Source organism: Mytilus californianus, unplaced genomic scaffold (genome assembly GCF_021869535.1).
Source record: "Mytilus californianus isolate M0D057914Y unplaced genomic scaffold, xbMytCali1.0.p SCAF_17, whole genome shotgun sequence".
NCBI classification, from domain to species: Eukaryota; Metazoa; Mollusca; class Bivalvia; order Mytilida; family Mytilidae; genus Mytilus; species Mytilus californianus.
Window position 1 is genome coordinate 3,236,941 of NW_026262659.1, and position 12,441 is coordinate 3,249,381.

Genomic DNA, 12,441 nt, shown 5'->3' on the forward strand with positions numbered 1-12,441 from the left:
GGGTATTTAATACATTCCGATGTGTACTATGTTTGCTAGTTTATATACAATACTATGTATATAATATTCCTTGAAGCCCTTATATAGAATAAAAGATATGAGCGCATGGAATATTTTTGTATTTCTTTGTTATATCAATCGTTGCTTTTCTTTAATAAAACTCATTCGTAACCTATTTTGGAGGCAATACACAGAAAGCTTTTTCAGATTTTATTTTCATGCAATATCCATATTACAAAAAGAACTTGCTAGCTTGATTCTTCTTATTTAGATCGACGAAATACAAAGTGAATCCTATTAACAAGTAAATAGATTAATTATCAAACAATTTATTGTATAAACAAGTTGAATTCATCCCTTGGTAAATTTTACAACGCCACGAGTTGGTTGACCGTTATTGAATATCCATTTCTCAGATGACAACGGATATGTTCCAACACACATCCCGTCCCCTTTTCCCCGAATGTGATTAGACTTATCACTGGGTTTGTACTAAGATTAGTAACACGAAGGTTGCCACATGTAGAGCAGGATCTGCTCACCTATCCGGGGCACCTGCGATCACCCCCAGTTTTTGGTGGGGTTCGTGTTGCTCAGTCTTTAGTTTCTATGTTGTGTTCTTCGTACTGTTGTTTGTCTGTTTGTCTTTTTCTTTTTTTATCCATGGCGTTTTCAGTTATTTTTGACTTACAAGTTTGAATGTCCCTTTGGTATCTTTCGCCTCTCTATTACTGCAAATCAAGCATCTTGTGTGAATATATATCATAGCCGTTGTTGAACAATGTAAACACGAGCTTAAATATTGTTTTGTAAAGTCGGGGAATGCTGCATATTGATAATGTTATGAACAATTTAGATTCGATTTTCTATTTTTGCGAAATAAAATCCCCTCACAATTTCCACAGTCATAAATTCATAAACAAAGTTCTTAATTTACAGTTTAATAATACAAATAATAATCATCATTAAACTAAAACGAATAGTAATGCTAATAATAATAATGATTATTTTTATAAACATTATTGTTATTATTATCGTTATTATTAGTATTACTATTGTTATTATTATTATAATTGTTGTTGTTGTTATTTTTGTCAAAACTAATCAGCGGTTAATCTTTTCTTTTGATCAAATTGAGGGATATTGTGAAAAAGCATTATTATTGAGTCAGAATCGAATATTACCTGACATTATAGTTGTCTCCTTTACACATCCATACACAATATCACATCTGAAAGATGTATGAATCACATAATTGTAGGATATCCACGTGTCTGCAACATGCATTTTTGCGTTTACATTTCATCATTTGGCATGTAATAAATACAAATGCAAACACATATCTCACAAACATGGGTCAAAAATGAAAAAAAAACAAATGATGTGAATAACAATATATTTGGGATAGATTTTAATCTCTCTCGCACAACTTGTCTTGCTGTAACCGAACTGTTCTTGAACAAGACAGCTCTTCTGGCACTGTTAACTGTTCTTACCTAGAATTGTTTTGTGAATGATAATTCGTATTGTGTGTCATGCATTTATAACACACTTACCATGTCGACGCATTCGTTCTCACTTCCGAAAGCATTCATGCGATTCCGTCGGGTCGGTTTATTTCATTTACAATTTTTCTCTCACATCCAAGAAAGCGAAACAAAAGACCAAGGGATCGCATTTACTTGATTGATAGCGTTTGGATTTTGTCAGTTTATAGAATCACATCCTTTTTATTGAATTTGCCTTGAAATTCAGTATTTTTTTATACTTTTTGGCTCCAAAGGGAGTGAGACCGGTTGTTTTGGCCTAGTAAACGTTCACTGGTTTAATGCCTTACCCGCCATGCAAATACACACTCCGTAAACTTACAAATACGACGAATATATATGGTGTCCAAAGACCTAAGACCGCGACAAACTGATGCTAGTGAGTTGAGAAACCGACACATTGTATCGGTCAACGAATTTGTGATGGTGACCGAGAATCTTATGATGTGTCGAATTAAATCGGTTTCCCTCTGTTGAGGTCGTTCATATGTACAGAGCACTTCCTATTAAAACAATTCCGTACATGTATAGTGTGAACATGAACGAGCGTAACGTTTTGACAGATATATGTTGAACGTCATCAGATGGAGCAGAAGAAATATTACTACTGAGAAGTGGGAAGCTAACAATTGGAAAGTTAATATTAAAACGTGTGTCATAGATTTTAGTTTGAAGACGTCCATAGGTGTCAATATCGAAGAAAATATCAAGATATGAAGTAGACCTTTTTCCTTTCTGTAGTTTCTTTAATCTTAAGTTCACTAGAATATATGAGATATAAGCAATCATAAAAATGCTGGTTATTGAGTGACAGAACATCATCAATACAACTGAAAGTAAAATTAAAGAACTGTGCCACATTCTTTTTTTTGTTTGTCAGAAGTTTCTATTTAAATTCTGCTACATATGCGTACAACAATAAATCGGCAAAAATAGGGTTGCACAATAGTACCAATTCTAGTATCGACTGTTTGTTGAAATATCAACCCACTAGAATAACAAAAGTACGTGAAAGAGAAGACGCAGATGGTCTTTCCGAGTGGATAAAGGCTGTCAAGAAGTTGACAAAAAAAAAAAACATACAATAGTCGTTGGTTCATATCTGTCATATTTATTTTTTGTTAATCGGCCAATAGTTTTCTCAATTGAATTGATTCATAATTTTTATGTCGGGGCCTTTTTTAGCCGACTATACGATTTGGGGTTTTCTCATTGTTGAAGGTCATATAGTTGCCTATAATTGCTAACATCCACTTTATTTAAACTTTAGTGGATAGTTATCTCATTGGCACTCACACCAAATCTCCGTATTTTCATAAAGATTTAATGAATCTATTAACACTCATATTGCATTTATCTTTTCAGACTCCCGCAGACAAATCCTCACACAATATTGTTGTTTGTACATGATATTTTATAAATTGCTTGATAAATCAATAAGGTGTTGACAATTCAATATTAAAACCTAACACATACTTCCATGATAGTGACAAACGTTTCAATATCTACTTTCCAATTGTAAAAATCCCATGATTAGCCGTAACATACACTCTGTCCTATAATTTGGTGTTCGTATGTCTTATTGAATGCGTTACGATTGTGCACAATCGCTTTATGGATGTGGACATATTCAACTGAGTTGTCCTCCTAACACAAAAAACTGCTCTAACAGAATTAAAGGAAGGAACGGCTGCACTGAAATCGAAATAACCATCCTGCATGACTGTGTCTGTGTGTGAATTGGCATTGCAGGTTATGCATACATAACAAGAAATGCTCTGGATTTCGATGACATCCAGTATAGCAGCTTTTGAGTTCATACGATTTACTGTTTTTATTGTATCTTTTTGATGGAATTATGATATTTGAAGATCGGAAAACGTCTGTTGCCTCGAATCGATCTTCAATTCAAAACAGTTTTACTGATTATCTCGACAGTTTTGAACAATGTAAGAACTGGAGTCTATCGAATAGACAGTTTTAGAACTAAGTACCATGAATTATGTGATAATGAACTGTTCAAAATGCCATATATAAACATTAAACAAATGAACTCTATTTGAAAAGTTGAGAATGCAATAATGATGTAAGTAGTTACCATTTAATTTTAATTATTTTTTCACTATTTTATTTCTGAAAAAAGAAATACCATGCAAGATGTATAGTATACCTCTCGTTATATTGACAGTTACAAGTGTATATGCATTTTGTGCCCCATGCTCCAGCTGAACATGACATACACGGAAATCCGTCCTTTGAAACATAACCACTTGCACATTCTATAAACAAATATCATGTTACTCGAAATAAGGAAGCATTTATTGTTTTGATATTTCAAAGGATGGTCCCTTTTCAAATATTGCAAAAGTATAAACAAACTCCGCAAAAGTTTTGGGTATAATCATATTTCATGCAAAAAATTCTTTTCATTTGATGAAATATTTTATAATATTGACACCTATTATCCTTTTATAATGCAATTTTGTATATTCTTTTTTTTTTTGGATCGCACCAATTTGTCTTTCAACTTGTTGTTAGTGTAATCGGTTCACGCAAATCGATGTAATGATATGAACATTTGATTGATTGGTTCTAAACGTTATTTTCAGTAGTATGTTGTGTCGACTATTATATTATTTGTTTGTGCGTTTCTCTGTGATGAATGTTCTTGCGTGTGTTTGTGCTGTATTTCTGTCATGTAGGGTTTTCATTTTAGCGGTATTTTTCAACATCGTCATAAAGCGGGAAGTTTGGCTAGCCATTAAACCAGGTTCAACCCACCATTTTTTTCTTATAATGTGCTGTACCAAGTCAGGAATAAGGCAGTTGTTATCAAATAGTTTGTTTCTATGTATGTTGGCATTTGTTTTTGTTGCACTTCAGTGTTCCTGTTGTTCCTTTGTTTTCCTCTTAAAGTTTATGGGTTTTCTTCGATGTTAGTTTGTAACACCGATTTGTTTTCGCTTAATCGATGTATGACTATTGAACAGCGGTAAACTACTGTTGCATTTATTAACCGCTGCGGTTGAGAAAACATAAACTTCTGTAGGCTGTAACGAACAATTAAGGTCAAGTAATTTTTCGAGTTCTTTTTCAGTTACAGAAGAAATCATTCACTAGAAAAACAATGTTTGTGAACTCTTACAATACAACGGGATGAGTTTTGAAAGCGCAATAATTGTTTGAAAAAGTATACAAAATAGCTAAGCGACATAAGAAAAAAAAATATTCTTATAAAATCGACAATTCTTGGTATTAGGATGACATTTAATCATAAACTGCAATTGTGTGTTTGTCCGGGAAGGAGGGTTGTGATAATAATACTCGTCCGGGAGTCATTTGAATATGAACTCTCAATTTGGTGATAAAAGATAAACAGAAACAAAAGATGCAGTTCATATTTGGAATTAAGATAACTTGCCATGGATCAAGCAATTTGAATTTGACATCTTATGTTTTACAAAAGGTTATATTATCTATGTTTTATCAAGTTTTATAAAACAAATTACTCATGTTTATATAACTCTTTAATGGGAACACTGTCTTTTTTTTACATAAGATATTGAATGTCGGTTTGGTTTAGGTTTTTGTTATTTTCACCATTGGTTTTTTTCACAGTTATCAACATAAAAAACATACTTTTACACTTGCCATTCTTCTCCTCGTGATTATTGCAACAGAACCATGACTTGTTAACTTCATTGCTAAACAACGAAAAAAACATGTATTTTTACACAAGTTAAGTCAGGTTATCAAACAAAACTGAAATGAATTTGTCAAATAATAGTTACTTCCTACAAACGATTATTACTTTGTGACTTGATATATTGAATTTCTATATTCATCGTTGATGTAAGTTATCTAAACTTGATACTGCTAGGCAGACTCATGCTTTGTTATCAAAATGGATGTCTATGGGTTTATTTTGCGATTTCTATGAATACACTTATTAAACAAAATTATACGTAATTCCTTTTTAGTAAGCCAAGATCAATTACACTACATTTTTATCTACTCGAATAACGAATCATCACAGTCGCAACAAACTTATTTGAAATGACTACTACAATTGATTGTATATATATTTTAATAATACTCATATTCATTTCCTTTTTTCAATTATTCAAATAACTTATTCTCTTTTGTTCATAAGACGAAATTAAGATTACCTTGATGTATTATAACATTTGCCATTCTGATCAGAATCTGAAATGCAACCATATATATATATATATATATATATCATATTCAGCGCGTTGCTAGTAAAGTAATGTCACAAAAAGATCCCAATTACGTTATTCGAACAGGATATATTCAAAAGAAGGTTACAAACTTTAAAAAAGCGTTTTTGTAAATCTAGTACTTTTATGATTTCCTGGCCTATATCCCACTGGACAGTATTCATTTATTGTTTCAATTTGGATTCAATCAACCATATCACCATACGGGATTGGTTGAACACCCTAGGTCATTAAACATATGTCAAATTGAAATTCGTACTATTTGTATTTATAAACAATTAAATGACCACTCAAGAACAACTAAATAGTGATGTATTACTACCATTATTAAATACATGTTGACATCGTGTGCTATGTTTGTCTTATTATCGACTGCAAATCAAAATTCATAGTAACTATTAACTTTGGAATTTTCACAAGTTTGCATTCTCAATTTTCATTCTAAATCTACATTACGAACTCGGTAAAAATTGAGTATGCAAATCGTGGTACGGCTAGTTGATAATACAATGAGTTTCCGTCCTTGGACTATAATTTCATAGTTATGAATCTGAGAAAACAGACATTTAATTAAACCAATTTCCTGCATTCAATTTCCTGAAAATTTATCATAATTAGTATTGTTATCATGTTGTTGTTTTCTAAATTCTCAAGGGAATTCTTTATCTTTTTCTCTCTTTGAGGGATATTGTGAAAAGTAAAGATAATTCAATGCAAATCAAATCAAGTGTTACCTGCAATAACTGTTGTCCCCTCAATGCATCCAAACACAATATCACATCTGTGAGGAAATAAATAGAATCACATTTCACTAATATCGAGCTTAAATATTAATAAAACAAAGAAGGGTGTCTGATTTAAAGGATTTACCACACAAAATAATATATAAAACAGGCATTTGAGTGTTCACATTCTGTCATTAGACATGTGTTTGATATGCATACCAGATTATTTGACCAATACAAATCAAAATTCACGAACTACACGGTGAAACTATGATAAGATAGACGGGAAATATCAGAGGCTGGTGTTAATGACCTACATAAGTTACTAATATATAAAAAATTTAAGTTCCATGATTCACAGATCTTATATGATACCACCGAAGACACATGTGGAGCAGGGTTTGCTTACTTTTGCAGGTCAGCCGAGATCATCACATCATCATTTTGTTATCGACTGATGAGCTTGAATACCCCTTGGGCATCTTTTGTCTCTCTCTAAAAGTAACCCCTTTAAAACTTAATGTGTACTACTTGTAAAACATAACACCAAATTAAAAAAAAATGTTATCTTGAACAAATCAAAAGCCATTATAATTTAACCTACAATTATCGTTCATGTGTATGTAGATTCTACCACTGTATCGCGTGTGATACGATATTTATAAACTTGAGACAGTTACATTTTCAAATTTAAAACGCGAGGCTTGCCGAGCGTTTTAAATATTTAAAATTTAGCTGTTGAGAGTGGATAAATATCGTATTTCATGAGATTTGGTGGTGGAATCTGTTTCTCTACTGATTTTTAAACGATATGCAGACAAATTCAATCCTTCCTTTTGGAATACTCTGCAAAAAGATATGTTTTTTCTATGTGACGTCATCAGGCATGGTCGTCTTTTTTCATGACGTCACAATGGGAATTTCAGAGGAAAGCAAGAAAATTTGACGTCATAATAGAATTGTGACCAATGAAAAACTGAGATCAAACGAACCACACGTTGATTAAATATAAATAGTCAACAGGTCAGGAAAAGCATAAATCGGGTAAGAATTAGAGAAACAGTTTTCTTAAATTTTTCTTTCTTATATTTTTTTATTTGAGGATGTGATGCTCAAAATGATAATTTAATACAATGATATCAAGTACTGTTTTTCAAAATACATCAACCTTATCTTTTCAGTGTTCATCCACGTCATTTATCAATGCAACTCAATCAATCGTTGAATTTATACAGCCGAAAAACTATTAACATCGGTAAAACAAAACGCTCGCCCTAGAGATCTCGATCGATACAATTGCTCTGAAACAAATGTTATTATTTTATAATTATGTCATATGAAACGAATAGTTTACCTCTCATTATGTTGGCAGCTACAAGTATTTCCGCATTTTTTCCCCCATCCTCCATATGAGCATGGCATGCACGGTGACCCGTCTTTTGATACGTAACCAATTTCACATTCTATATAAAATAGATCACTTTTCCTTTCAAAGTTAAAATGGATTTATCGAAATAAGCACATACGTTTTGGGTATAACGACAGAAGCTTAATTTTCAAACATGTCTTGAGTATCAACGAACAACATAATACCGTATATCGAGTTCTTTTGTTTTGATATTGGGTAATAAAATGGGCAGATTAAATTTTCAATTGGTATAATTTTCGCTGAATGGAAAAATGCACGCTAAAGAACTCACCATGTTGTATTGTGAAAAGTTAAATCACAAAAATACTGAACTCCGAGGAAAATTCAAAACGGAAAGTCCCTAATCAAATGGCAAAATCAAAAGCACAAACACATCAAACGAATGGACAACAACTGTCATATTCCTGACTTGGTACAGGCATTTTCTTAGGTAGAAAATGGTGGATTGAACCTGGTAAACGAACTAGATAGACAATTGGTTACAAATAAATACGCGGAATACAAATTAAATACACATAATTCGGAGATCTTTCAATAATCGTTTAAGTGAAGTTTATTGAGGCATGATAACAAATGAAGGTTTTCATAATTTTTGTACTGGTATAACAGAGAATTTTGAAAGAATATTTGTGCCAATTTGAGTTATCTTAATTTTATTTTTACTTTACATTCAAACTGGATTATGAATACAATCAATAGATATAATTCGCTAATAAACATTTTTGAAAATGTCACTGACAGCTGTGTTGTCAAAAGGTATCAATAATGACATGTATGATTAGCCAATTTAATTATTATGAAAAACAAAGATCTGATAATACTCCTATAATTAAAATTGAGAATGGAAATGGGGAATGTGTCAAAGAGACAACAACTCGACCAAAGGACAGAAAACAGCCGAAGGCCTCCAAAGGGTCTTCAACACAGCGCAAAAATCCCGCACCCGGAGCGATCTTCAGCTGGCCCCTAGACAAAATTGTGTACTAATTGTTTACTTTTTACACACTGTGACTTGGATGAAGAGAGTTGTCTCATTGGCACTCATACCACATCTTCTTATTCCTATTATCTGAATTCATTATCATCACTCTTGTGATCTACCGATAAATACAAAAGATCTTTATGGTGAAATGATTTTACAAATTAATTTTGTGTAAGCTCTATAGTTAACAGTTCTTGGTATGAAACGTTTTTTAAACAGCTATAAATCTAGGAATGGATAGGGAAATTTACGCGTGGTCAAATTTTCTCGTTTTTGTAGGTGGCGCGAACAAAACGAAAATTAATCACACGCGAAAAAAAAAAGATATACGGTATACTATATCATTGCATTTTGTTCAAAAATCCCTTTTTTTATTCGACTTCAGCTTATATGATATTGGTGGACTGTTAATTATATGTATGTGGTAGTTTGGTTTGCTTTCACTACCCGAAAAATCCTATTTTGTTGTTATGCTTTTGATGCTTGAAACTTCTTAAATCATTTCCCTTTCACTATGACAATTAAGAATTGAATGCTTCTTGTTTTTGTTTTTTTGTTTTTTGTTTGTTTTTTATCTTATTGGGATGTGAAAGAGTTGATCGAGGCAAATTTTGTATGAAGCGCAGATGTGTTTTATACTAAAAATGTGCGCATGTTTATCTCTTATCAACCCTATAAAATTACAAAATGAAGCATTCAATTACATTAATCACATGTTTAAACCATAATTTTACGGGTAATATTAAAATTTTTCGTTTGTATTTTTTACACATTGTTACGACGTTATCATGGGAAGTACATACTGTAATAAATGTTACAATGATTTGGAAAATACTTGAAAGATGTTTTATTTTTTCGTTATTGTTTTTGTAATGTTCTTTATAGATATCCACATATATATTGAAGGAACAAACCTTTACATATGCCATTCCTATCCTCGTAGTTATTACAACAAAACCATGACTCAGTTACACCATCGCTGTACACAAAAAAAATGATTGTTTGAAACAAATCAATGTAATTGTTGATTTATTAACCAAGTAAACATGATCATTTCTTTATAATATTTATGCAAAATCTAGACCTAATTTGTTGTTGTGTTGTTATGTTATTTCGTGTTATGGTTCATCGTTGATATCAACAAGACTACGAGTTACAAAAACTTTATCAAGAATGGTTGTCGGAATAGATTTTACTTAAAATAATAAAGTTTAGTATGTCCTTGAAAACAATGGGTTAACAAAACTATCAGTTTACCATTCCTGAAGTTAAACAGTTCTTTGAATTTGCTTTTCGGTATACAGATAATAATTTCATTACATATTCAACAACTGCTAAATGGGAGGTTACTGTTTTAACACGTAGTAAACAAAAAGTAAAAACAAAAATGAAGTAATTCTCCATTGTAAATATAATCACAAGATGTGCTATGATTTCATTTGAGATAACTCTGCATACATACCAAATGTCGTACAAGTTATCAACTATATGTCACCATACGACCTTCAATAATTAGCAAAACCCATACCACAAAAAAAATCGCAAACGTCCACGAAAAAAACAAATGTAATACAATTCAAATGAGAAAACTAACAGCCTGATTTATGTACAAAGAAATAAGCGAAACACAAATATGATATACAACAATAAACGACAACCACTGAACTACCAGCTCCTGCCAAGGAACAGGCACATATAGAATGAGGCTGGATAAACATGTTTGCGGGCTCGCCAACGTTCCCCTAAAATGCTACATAGATGTAACAGCACAACATAAACACAAACTTTGAAAATTTGTTGTTTACAAATTTCATACTTTATTTGGCCTTTTGAACTTTTTGATTCGAGCATTACTGATGGTGTTTTTTTGTAGACAAAACGCGCTTCTGGCGTATAACATTTGAAACCTGGTATCTAGAATGAGTTTATTCTAAGGTCTTAACGAACAGAAATAAAATCCCTGTTCATTGATAATTTTCTATGTTTTCTATGTATTGTGTGCGATTTTATCCCATGTACATTTACTCCATATCCTTTGATATTCTATTAACTCATTAAACCTATTCAAAGCACAAACAATGAGACGCCATATACGGACCAACTGATTCTTTGTGCTACTCTAACAATGGCCAGTTTTATAGACATGAAAACAAAATATTAAGTTTACCTTGAACTATTGTAACATTTGTCACTGTAAACAAAACCTAAAATCCAAAACAAAACATATATAACCATGTTCAGTTTTATACTGATAAAATGTCATAATAAAAATTAATAATTTCCGTGATTTTGCAAAAACAAGGAGAATGGAAGTGACGTATATCCTCTTACATCCAGTTAGTTATATCATCAATTAACAACCATGGTAGGTCTAAATTTTGAGTTGCCAACATTGGTTGCATGACATATAATGATAAAATGTCAAATAGGTCACGCAAAATGCGCAAGTTCCTAAATACCTTTGTCATGACTAAAAAATGACTTCCAACCGTTCTTTTGCCTCGTGTTGATAGTTGTACCGATTCATTTCAAGGATGGCGTGTTTATACAGATAACTTCAACATGTTCAACATTCCATTTTGTTGAGAGTCTTACAATTAATCGGCCGCAAAGGTAAAAAGTAACATAACAAAAATAGGAAAATTCAAAACGGAAAGTCCGTTATCAAATGACAAAATCAAAAGCTGAAACAGATCAAAAGAATGGAAAACAATTGTCATATTCCTGACTTGTTACAGGTATTTCCTTATGTAGCGAAATGGTGGATGGTAAAGGTAAACGGATGAGAGCCTGAAAGAATAGGCATGAATAAAACTAGATGTTCTAATTATTTGTAAAGTACATGTGTCAACCACCCTGACCTATCTGCAACTTCAACAATGGCCGCTCTCCAACATCGTAGACTAGATATATTCAAAAATATTTTATGTTGATCTTGTATTGGTGATAATTTTTGTTGTTGACATTTTCGATCTATCAAATTTAGTTTTTGTGAACAAGGATCAAATCGTCCTTCAAAGCACTGTCTTTTATAAGACGTGGACAGATAATGTCGGCCTCATTTATCAATTTAAAGAACTTTGTCTTGCAGATCACTTTTGCTGTTAAAAGTTAGTGTTACAACTCTAGATTCTACTGACGAGGAAAGGTAACACTAGGCCACCGAAAGCTGAATTTTGTAGTTCAGTCTAGGTGACTGAGTGGTCTAGAGCGCTGTTGTCACGATATCCCAATAGCATAAGTTCTTTTTTCGACGAGGGAAGAGCTAAAATTTGCTAGGCAAATTTGGAGTAGGGGCAATAAGGCCCTTATTTGGCCCAAATATTACTGCAAATTTAAAAGTTATCATACATATTCTCATATTTGTCCAAACTAGACTTAGGTACAAGGTATTCAGAAAATAAAAACAAATTTCACATTGAACGAGTTACCATGGCCACAAACTATGACAAAATTTGCATATTTTGTAATATTTCTTGATTTTTCTTGTTTTTCATCAAATTTTAAGTAAAGTTTA